A 12659-nucleotide genomic window follows, 5' to 3' on the forward strand; every position below is an offset into this window, starting at 1 on the left:
GTATGATGCCTAATTACTCGTTTTTATAAATAAGCTAAAACAAGATTTTGTCTTTTTACTTATATTTAATTTCAGAGAATTTGAATGTTCCTCCAATGACTGTATTCATTCATATCGTCAGTCACGGTAGTTATCTATTCCCGTGCGGTGTGATTGAGAAATCTTCATGATTGCATTTACATCCTCATCACCGAACTTGGATCTAAGATACAGAATCTTTCCACGGTTTTCATTCGTGGTGGCGACTCAGTCTACATGCCAGGGCCAAACGGTTCCATTGTCATAACATAGCCTTCGGTCGACGGAATGGATGATCGATGTACCGGAAGATGAACAATGTGGAGCGTTAAAAGTTCTGTAAGAATATTGTAAAATGTTTCCCTCCTAACCGAGTCGTACGCATTTCTAAAATCAATAAATAGTTGATGCAAATTGAGTCAATAACCTTCGAAATTTGATTTTTGGGAGTTCTTTACCCTTAAGAAGGGATCGAGGTGGACCATCCAAATTTATAGTGGTACATATTGAGGTCCTGTACTATGATACCGAAAGCTTATATTGAACAATTTTTTAAATTGAGTGGATGAGCCAAGGTACTCCTCTCAAATTCTGGAAAGGATAGATCAATGTGCCCATGTCTTATGATAGGAAATTGACCCCTATAGATGACTATAAAACCATATAAGGTAATAGGACTCATCAAAAGGGATAAATTAGGCCGAAAAAACGCGTGGTCGTAACAATTTTCAACAATTTTGCGCCCCTAAAAGGAAACGAGGTGGACAATCCAAATTTATCACGAATCACATTAAGGTTCTGTGCTATAATACCGAATGCTTAAATTGGTAAATTTATAAAATGGAAGGGGTGGGTCAATGTAACCCTCACAAAATTTTAAAGGGGTGCAACAATGTACCTATGTCTTATAATAGGAAATGAACCACTATACATGACCATATAATCATATAAGGTAACAAGACCTTATCAAAGAGGATCAATTGGGCAAAAACAAAACACGTGGTTCAACTTGTTGCTTACGTTTATATTTTGGCAATTTTGCATCCCAAAAAGGGAACGAGGTATACCACTTAAATTTATAGTGATCTATATTAGAGTCCTGTACTATGATACCAAAAAAGTTTTAAATTTGCAATTTCCAAATATTAGGAGTGGGCCATGGTACCTCTCCCTAAAATTTAAAAAAAATGAAATGAAATGAAATTTTTGAGTTTTACGTCCTGCGGTAATGCCGGTTAGGCTAAAGGAGACGGTGATATTGAGAGATGAATGAAAAGGTGGAATGAAGAAAGTGGGAGGAAACGGGAGAACCCCGAAATGAAACGAAATGAAATCTTTGAGTTTTACGTCCCACGATTATGCCGATTAGGTTAAAGGAGATGGTGATGATGAGTGATGAATGAAATGGTATAATGAAAGAAGTGGGAGGAAACGGGATAACCCTGAGAAACCCACGCACACGGTGTTTGTCCACCACGAAGTTCAATTGGCGGGGACAGGGTTGGAACCCGAGATCCCAAGGATCAGATGTGAACACTCTACCATTGAGCCACCGCGCCCCCCCTAAAATTTAAAGGGGTGCATCAATATACCCATGCCTTAAGAAATGAGAAAGACCCCTGTTTACGTCTATGTGGTAATTAAACCATATAGGATAATTAAACCTCATAGAAGGGGGATAACCTATGTCAAAAACCCCCGATATTTTACCTTTTTGGCAATTTTTAACCATGAAAGAGCACGAGGTGAACCACCCAGATTTATAGTGGTCTATACTAGTCTTCCATACTATTATAACAAAAGTTTAAGTTGGGTAATTTCCAGTTTTTAAGGAGTGGACCAAGATCCCCTTGCCAAAATCTAGAGGCGGTGGTCCTAAGTACCCCTAGGTCATTGACCCGGCGCCAAGTTCATTGAAATTTCATGTATGACTTCACAAATGTCGGGGTCAAAGTCCAAAACGCGATCAGGTGTCCCCTTACTACTTAAGCCATTTTGCCCAAAGAGACTGCGTTTAGAGATGCTTCTCACTTTTATCAATTTATAATGTAACGTTTCATTTTTTTGAAGTAACCAGAAGTACCGACAGAGACGTAATATTTCTTTAGTAAATTTTTATACCCTAAAAAATCTTAGCATTTAAAGTTTTGTTGCCCAACCTGAGGTTGATTGTTGAGAGTTATTATGAAGTTGTACCAATTTAAAATCTTACAATTTAGTTACGAGAACGAGATAATATTTTTTAGGAAATTGTAGTCTCCACCAAATCCTTGGATTTACTGCCAATAGTGCCAGTGTTTGTTAAGGGTTACTACGGAGTCGTACCAAATTAGAATGTAACATTTTATTTTTTTTGAAGTAATCAGAAACCGACAGGGACAAATAATTTTCTAGGAAATGTTTACCCCTTCCTTATCTTCGGATTTCAAGGCATCTTGGCCAAAGTGACTGTTTGTTTGGATATACTACGGAGTGGTATCAATTTATAATATAACTTATAAGTTTGTTTTTGGTTACCAGAATCCGACAGAGAGGTAATACAATTCTAGAAAATTTTTATCATCCTACAAAATATTTTGATTTAAATACGTAGCATACAGTGACGGTGTCTGTTATGTGAGACTACGGGGTGGTATCAATTTATAATTTACATTTGAGTTTGATACATAAGTAACCAGATACCGACAGGAAGGTAATAATTTCCTAAAAAAAAATATTTACACCCTACCAAATCTTAGGATTTCCTGTTATCTTGCAAAAACTGGCATTGTACATTCTGTGTTGTGAGATACTACAGAGTGGTATTATTTTATAACGTGAAATTCTTGTTTGTTTCTAAAGTAATCAGACCTACAGAGAGGTAACAATATCGTAGAAAATTACACACCTCTTCGAAATGTTCGGAATTAAAGTAATCTGGCCATAGTGACTGTATGATAAGAGATACTATGGATTGTTACATTAATATATAATGTGACATTTTAGTTTATTTTTGAAGTAACCAGAAACCGATAGGGAGGCGATAATTTCCTACAAAATGTTTATTTTCACCAAGGTTTGTATTTCAAGTCATCTTGCCCAAAGATACTGTGTGTGTTAATAGATACCACTCCACGATATCTTTTAACAGACAACCTCTGTTTAGGCAAGATAACTTAAAAAAAGATTTCCTAGGGGTAAATTTTCTAGGAAATTATTACATCCCTGTTGGTTTCTGGTTACTTCGAAAACGAACTAGAATATGACATTATAAATTGATACCACTGCGTAATATCTATTAACAGACAGTAACGTTTGGCAAAGATGACTTGAAATCCAAACATTTCGTGAAAAGTAAACACATCATAAGAGATTATTGCACAGATTTCGGTTTCTGGTTATTTCAAAAAGAAACTAAAATATTACATTATTAATAGAAAATACTCCTCTTTATTTCTTATCAGACGCAGTCACTTTGGGCAAAAAAACTTTAAATCCGAATATGTCGAAGAGGTGTACAAATTTTCTACCAAATTGTTATCTCCTTTTCTTTTTCTGGTTAAATCGAAACCGAACTAGAATGAAATGTTATAAATTGATACCACTCTGTAGTATCTAACAAACACAGAGTCACTTTTGCAAGATGACTTGAAATCCTAAAATTTGGTAGGGTGTAAATATTTTTAGTAAATAATTACCTCCCTGTCGGGTTTCTTGTAACTTGAAAAACAAACTCGAATGTACATTATAAATTGATATCAACCCGTAGTCTCCCATAACAGACACCGTCACTGTATGCCAAATGACTTAAAATGAAAAGATTTTGTAGAGTAGTAAAAATTTCCTAGGATTTGTCGGATTCTGAGAACTTCAAAAACAAACTAAAATGTTACATTATAAATTAGTATGACTTCGTAGTATCCTTAACAAACACTGTCACTGTGAGAAGTAGATCCAAAAACGTGGTAGGGAGTAAAAATTTCCAAAAAAATATTAAATCCCTTTCGGTTTCTGTTTACTTAAAAATCGAACTAAATTGTAAGATTATAAATTGATACTGCTCCACAATATCTCTTAACAATCAATCTCAGTTTGGCCAACAAAGCTCTAAATGCTTAGATTTCTTAGAATGTAAAATTTCCTAGGAAGATATTACGTCTCTGTCAGTTTCTGGTTACTTCAAAAAAACTCGAATGTTACATTATAAATTCATAAAAGTCCAAAGCATCTCTAAACTCAGTCACTTTGTGCAAGATGGCTTAAAATTCGAATATTTATTAGGGAGTGAAAACAGAACATATTGAAGGTGTAAAAATTTTCTAGGAAATTATTACCTCCCTGCCAGTAGTGTACATAGGTATGTTCTGCAGACAACTTTTCCCCTCCAACTTAACTGCCAAAAAATATGAATCCGCCACTGAACATATTTTACTTTTAGTACTTTAACAGAGAAGAATAGCACAAAGTAGTAATTGCACTGCACATAGGTATTTAAATTAAAATCATGAAATCTACCTAGTTATAAAAAAACTGAAATAATTATTTTGGATATTTTATATTTAATAAATCATGAAAAAGTGCATAATGTGTGGAGAATTAAAACAAATACCGAAAATTCGCTCAAAATTGCGACAAGAGTTCTGATCAGTGTAAAATATGTTATAGAGCAGAGAAAAAAGATATTGAGCATGGTTTAAAATATTCTGGATCACTGCTAGATTATTCACTCTTGTCTAAAGAACGAATGGCTGAAATACATAATAAAATGTTAGAGCATGACTTTATAAAAATAATGTATCTTTTTTTTAAGGATATAGACACACCATTTATGATTTTAAGACCACCTACATTATCGGAATGTAAGTTTGTAGATTCAACATATAGTTCCATAGGCCTAACAACGCCAGCACCACAAGTTATTTTATTTAAAGATATAATATGTGTTGGTTTCCCAGCATATTTTACTAGAAGGAACGAACCTATATCTTGTTATGACTTAACTAACGAAACAAATATTAATAATAAATGTGTTGTATGTGGAATTCCGGCATATTATAATCAGAACGTTTGTTCCGTATCCCATATAAAGCTTCATAATTGGATACAAAAAGATTGCCAAAATTTAAAGAAAATGGATATAATATCACCAACTACAAATCACCACGAAATGACTAACATAATTACTAAACATGTTGTTTGCTTATGGATCTTTATAGCGCTTAACTATAAAGAACTTACAGCTACTTCTTTTCTATCTTATAATGCCCCCAAGCTAATGTATTTACACCATCTCGTAATATATACCTTTTATCGTCTGAAGAATCTAATGCTAGTTTATTAACTGTTATGGTATATAGCTTATGCTTATAACTTCTAATGAGGTTTATATCTTTATATGTTTTAAAATTTTTAATTAAGCTTTCTTTATAATCATTAAACTGTGATTAACTTCAACCGCTTTGCTATTACACATTTAGTTACTCCTTTAGCCTAATTCTTTTCTTTCTTTTCTATTTTAAAAGCATACATCTTCGCTCTTAACACAATAAACTCCGTCATTATTTTACCTTATTCTCGTCTTTCATGTTACCTATTCATCTTGTTTATTAGTGGTAGTCCATATATGTTATTTTCCTCGTATTTGCTCGTGTCAATTTCGTTAATTATTTTTAACATATCTTTGTAAAAGTCATCAATCTCAATCTCATATATAAAGCTATCAGTATCCTTGAAACATAAATCAATATTGTTTCCATATTTCTACTTCATAGTGTTATAGTGAAAATCATACATTAATAGTTTTGATAATTCTAATACACTCATACCAACATATATTGGCTTATTAAATGTCAATCGCTCTTTTCTCATCTGTATAGCAGACAAATTCTCTGTAAATATTGTTCTGTAATCAACATTTGGTTTTGCAATTAATTTTTCTACTCTTCCAGGATCACATTCTAATTGTATGGTCTGTCTCTTTCGAATATTTTCCATTGTTTTTCCGAATACTGAGTTATTAACGAGCTTATAAAAATGTTTTTCAAACTCATTTTTAGCTTGCGTTCTCATATTTGTATTTAAATCAATGTATTTCTTTAACCAGTCTGATTGCTTGAATTGTAATACTCTATGCACTTTCTTTAATTTCATTCCAAGCGACATATATAGTTTTAAGTTTCTATAGTGAATTACATATCTTTCCTTATTGTAAAGTGTCGTTAGTAGTTTTGGTTGTTTCGATTCTGGTGGACACATGTTTTCTGGAGCTAATGGCAAATCAGAATGCTTGTTATGTAAATTCCTCGGATATTGTCAATCTACTTCTAATATGTAACGAATTTCTGAGTCATCTGGTATGATCATTATATCTATGTAAGGTTTAACCCACTTAAAATCTTTATAAGGCATGCATTGACTCATTTTCCATCTATATAAGGTATTTGCGTCTAGATATGCTAGGTATGTTGAACACTTATCTTTATTATAATCCTTCATGTATTTGTTGTTAGCTTTTACATATCTTTTACTGCATTGTGAGATTCCTCCTCGTATACCCTTTTCTACCATTAGTATTTTATCATAATTAGTTAAGATTTCTATGTTAATTTTAGTCATCTTTAACATTGCATCCCACGATAAGCCAGGTGCTTTATAATACCATGTAGGATCTTATCCATATGCCTTTAAACACACGTCTCTAAAGTTTTCAAATATATTTCCTAATTGAAAGACATCTGTTTTGTTATAATGTTCATTTAAGTCCTCCGTTTACTTCAGATCGAATTCTTTACAAACCCGTGCATGAAGCTTATGGCGTTAAGGTCTCATTTTTTCTCCTTTTAATCTGTTTCCTGTAAATCTTTAATGTTTTTCGAAATTGTTCTGGTTTTAAATTACTAGTTAATTCTGCTAAACTCTTTGACATAAATCTAAATAAATCAACAAATCTTAAATTTATTCCATCTTTTGGTCCTGCTTTTATATATTTTTCATATGTTATGTACCTTTCTTCATTATTTGCGATGTTTAATTTTCTGTGTATCATAAGCTAACTCTCTAATGAACAAATGTGTATAAGGGCCAGTTAAGTTGTGAAGAAATACTGGAACAACATTAGAATTTTTATAGTTTAAATTGCAATAACTGTGAGCTGCACCTCTAAACTTTCCAGTTAAATGATCATGATCTCTTACTTTTGTTACATATTTATTTATCTTATATAAACATTTTCTTAATTCATATTTCCATTCTTTTATTTTTCACTCATATCATCTTTATCCTTATAGAAACGTATTTTCGTCTTTAATATATTTAGTTTTTTCTCAACTGCTGGTGGTAAGTCATTCAAGTTTTTCTCACATATATGACAAGTGTCCGAACTGTTATAAGCTTGTATTTCTTCGTCGGTAAGCGGACTCATATTAACTATCCTTTTATATATTTTCATAATTTCTATTGCTTCTTTTTGTAACATTTCAATAAATACTTTTGCAGGATCTGGATCTATATAACTGACAGGGGCTTTATATTTTCCATTTGAATATTTGACATAGTAACAAAAACTCATTGGCTCATGCTTTTGATATTTTACTGTTTTACTACAATTATACTCTATTTCAAACTTACATAACATACATTCAAAATCAGCAATTATCACAAATGGAACTCTTAATGATCGATTATAGTTTTCAAATTGTATTTGATTGTCATATGATTTAGGAAGTTCTATTGTAACAGCCTCATGCTCTTTACAATATAGCTCATGGTTTTGCAACTGCTTCCCATTTCGAAAGTGTCTTGTTAAACATCTATCACAAAAGTATAACTTCTAGGTATGTTTTGTCACTTGACTTCTTATTAATGGTGCTAGGTTTTTATCCCATAAAAATTATTATTATTTTGATCATCTTTTACATATAATAAATTAACATGTTTTTCTTGCTTTGTTTTTGTCATTTGAAGTGGATATACATTATAGTTCTTGTCATAGCTGTAAACATTGATAGAAATATTACTTCTTCTTTCAAATTTTGGAATATCTTTTAATTGTACTGGAAATTCAATGTTAACACAATACTTCTTTTGCAACTTATTAACAAGCTGTTTATAATGCGACTGTCTTTGATATTGAGAACATCTATCTATATGTTTTAAGTAACTTGCAATAGCGTATAAGAAGCATTTATTGTCATTATTTTTAATATTAATCACTGCTTTCTTATCTTTAATTGGTTTAGGAAGTTCAATATAGGAAGAAGCTCTTAATGGTACATACTTTTTAAATAATGATTTGTAAATAATTGATTTGGTGTAATATCCAACCTGATCCTCAACCTTCAAATTCTTCCATTTCTCTACAAAGTTTTTTTTTGCATGAGATATATACTCATTTAAGTCAGTTGATTCTAATATTCTCTCGTTTGATGTTTTGAAATTGCGTTCTTGTATTTCTCTATCTTTAATATAGTCACAAATGAAAACAATATTATCTTTAACATGGTAAAATATTAATTCCTCTTTGATTTTGTTAATAGCAACTGTTCCAGTTGTATCTAAAAATTTTATTGGGTCTTCATATCATCCTATATTTTCAACTTTAATAATTTGTAAACGCTTCTTGAATGCTGTTTCTTCTCATTCTATCTTAATTGGTATACGTGTTGGTTTAGTTTCTTCAAATACATCTTTTTTAAATGGGAACAGTTTTAAAGCTCTCTTCCTAGTTAATCTCTTAAGTTTTGGCTTTCCAAAAGAGTCTTCTTGAAAAGGAAATGTTTGGTTAAAGTTTAATCTGTTTTGTTCATCTTCATGTTCAATAAGTTTGAAATAAGTTCTGCTTTTCTTAATCGGGAATATCCTTTTATTAACTTTCAATTACATAAATTTCTAATTGAATTACAGTATGTTTAATTAAATTCCTCATAATTATTTATTGTTTTTTATTCTATTAAAAATAATTTTAATCATTTACATTAACTCATACAACAGCTAATATTCATTCTGACATGGGAAATCTCAATGTCTATTAACATATTGTATTAAAACATGGCTTTCATGGTAATAACCCATCAAAGCTACTATCGATCTAATGAAAACTAATTCATTTTCGGTTTAATAATATAAATTTCTTGATATTTCTACATTTGTTTATATTTACCAATAAGCTTTGTTTTTAAACTCTCTCATGAATGATTCAGATAGTTTATTAGTTCTACTATTACAATATTCTGCTATTATCCCCCAGTCTATCTTGTCACCATATTCCCTCAAAATCGCCTCTGATAACTCTTGATGATATGATAAAATATAGAAGTCAAATCTATCATCATAATCTCTTATAATATCATCTGAAAGGTATTGATACTCTGATATTAGATCAAAGTTAATTTTATCATCATAATCTCTTATAAAATCACTTGAAAGGTGTTGATGCTCTGCTATTAGATCAAAGTCAAATCTATCATCATATTCTCTTATAATACCATCTGAAAGACATTGATGCTCTGCTATTAGATCAAAGTTAATTTTATCATCGTATCTTCTCATCGAATCTTCAGACAAATTACTTGTACAAATTGGACTCCACTGTTCGTCAGTTAACGTTTCTAGTATATTAGAAGGAAGATCCATAGCATTAGATTTTAATATAAAGCACTGTAGTTCTTTATTTTCTGTTGTTGATTTTTAAATAAATGACCTAGCATATCTAATGATTTACTAAAATTAATTTTGTCATCGATATTTAAATAATTGCACACATTGCCGAATATAGGCTAAGCAGCAAGTATCGACGCCATCCTCGTATTATAGAAAATAGGAAAAAAATAATCATTTTCGTTATCTAATACAACAGCTAATACCGAAAATTATGTTTATTAGCATATTCTATTAAGACAGGACTTTCATGGGAATAACCCATCAAAATTAGTAATTCATTTTCGCTCTTTACATGGTTTTTATATAAATAATTCATAAAACACCGCTGCGACTTAAGAAGAATCTACTTCATCATAACCTTCGTAACCATCACTATCATTTTCACTTTCACTAGCCCAATTTGATTCTTGTGAGTGTTCTACATTCTCTTTTTCTTTTAATATCATCTCCTTTTCTTTTAATAATTGTTTTTCTAATAGTGTTGCTAAGAGTTTAAGATCTTTGTGAATTAGTTTGACTCTATCATGTAATAAATCAAAATGTTTCTCCAATTTTATTATATACAAAATCTTTCATCACTACAAATTAAGTTTCTACATAGGATTAGATAATAACAGATACTATAAGCAATCAATTTTTTTAACCAAACCTTCTTCTGATAGGGATGTCCAAAACTCATTACTCTTACATTTACGAATATCTAGTTCTTGCTGCATTAGGTTGAATAACTTAATAATGTTAGGATCTCAAAACTTTTCGTATATTATCTCATGATGCGGATATTTTTCTTCTGCTTCATTAAGAGGCTTATATAGGCTTCTCTTTTGACATCTGATAGCATAATAAGAGAAAGGATCATTAAGTTTGTTCTTCTTGTATATGAATAGGCAATTATGTTTTGAATTATCGTCTGTATATGGTGCTGCAATTTCTTTTAAGCTCTCGTTTTGAATTTTCAATTTCTCCATTGTTTGTTCTATTTTTTCTACTCTCGCCTGCAGCTCTTCTTGATCTTCTTGAATCTGTTTAAAGGTAGAAAGGAAATAGTCTTCGATAATATCATATCATTTGTCATAGAAGTCTTGTGATATCCATAAAGCAATAGCAACAAATATTTTTCTATATACATATGTTCCTGAGATAATGGATGTGGTTTCTTTGTCTCCTCCTTTTATTAAATATGTGGAGCAACAGCGGGAATTCTGGCGGTTGGTTTTTTTCTTTATAATACCTTATTAGTTCTTTTGATTGTTCATTTTCTAACCAATGTTAAATTCTTTACCACCATCATTACATAGTTTTACAGCATTAAATTATCCTGTACTTTTATCTATAATCAATTTGAAATCACCAAATTACCATACCAATAATTGTCTTTAATCTGTTCGTAACAAATATCGTTCAAACTAAGAGAACTATCCATAGTTCCCATATTTATTGTTTAGAAAATATTTTTAACTTATCTTCCTCGCTATCTGCAAGTTTTATTTCGCAAGTTGATTTAATAAAGTTCCTAGAATTAGATGGATAAAGTTTTTCGTTACTCTGTAAGATGACGTTTCAAAGTAGTCCGAATTCGGTCCTCTTAGTTTATTATTATAATACACTAGCCTTTTATGGAATAACAACCATAAAAGCTAACATTTATAATTACACTACAACATTACTTTTATCTATCCAACTACTATGTGAATCATCAAATCCTAGCCATTTAAAGTATACTTTGTTACCTTTCTTTTTCAACACCTTCTCCACCAAGTATTCATCTTTGTGTTTCTTCTTTAATAATTCTGGTTCATAAAATCTGCTTTGTACATCCTCTTCTTCTAAATCTTTAGTTCTATACGTAGGTGTATTAGATGGAATAACTTCGCTAATAACAAATACTTCTGTTGACCAATTAGGTGTATATCCTTTCTCAAATAATCCTTTCGATTTACTTATACGAACATAATCACTCAATTTTTTGGGATTAACACGCTTATATTGTTTCTTATACACTTTCTCCAATATTGTTCGCTCATTCTTTTTGTTAACTTCTATAGGCTTTAAACCAATTATTATACGCAGCTGATTATTATATTCGCTAATTAGTGTTGGTAATATGTCTATCCATTTATAATTACTTTGTGCTGTAAACTTGTTCCACATGTTTTGTTTAAGAGTTCTATTGAATCTCTCAACAACAGAAGCTTTCTTACCGCTATGGGTTCAGTAATGATTAATCTTAGTTACCTACATCAACTTCTTAAATTCCTAATTGTAAAACTCTTTGCCTTGATCTGTTTGTAAGTTATTAGGTTTTCTAATTTTGAATATTGGTACAAAGCTTCTGTATCATTCTTACCGCACTTATCTTTAACAGGAACAGCAAAAGCATATTTCGAAAATATATATTATCGTTAGCAAATATTTATAGCCTTTGTTTAACTTGGAAACTACATTTAATACTCCGCTATCCATTTCTAGAAGATCTGCTTGCCATAATTCATTTATATCTTTAAAAATAACACTTAACCTAGGATAATTCTTTGTGGAAGGTTTGTGAATTTCTTTTATTATGTCTTCTCTAATACCTTTACCTTTTTCTAGTCAATCTTTATTTTTAACGAATTGAGATTTACTACCACCACGTACAGAACAAATACCTTTGTTTAGATATCTTCCATTCTTTGTTCGCTCCATCCTAATGGTATCTTTCTTTGTATCTGTTGATTTCTTACACTTAAAACATACATCCTATTTAATGTATAGAAAACCATTTAAGTTCTCTTTCTATGTACATAATAACAGTTAATAATTGTCCTTCTTCGAAAACTGAATTTTTATCTGCTTGAAACGTAATTATATCACCATTTTTAACGTCTAAAGGAAAAGTTTCAACTAAAGTATCGTTCAAAAATATATGTAGATAGTATTTATCCAAACCTAATTCCATATGCATTATTTTCCCATTAAGGAGAAACTTATAACCATTCGATAGATTAAATATTGTAAAGATTGGG

Source organism: Thermobia domestica, chromosome 4 (assembly GCF_964235325.1).
Source record: "Thermobia domestica chromosome 4, izTheDome1.hap1.1, whole genome shotgun sequence".
Classification (NCBI taxonomy): Eukaryota; Metazoa; Arthropoda; class Insecta; order Zygentoma; family Lepismatidae; genus Thermobia; species Thermobia domestica.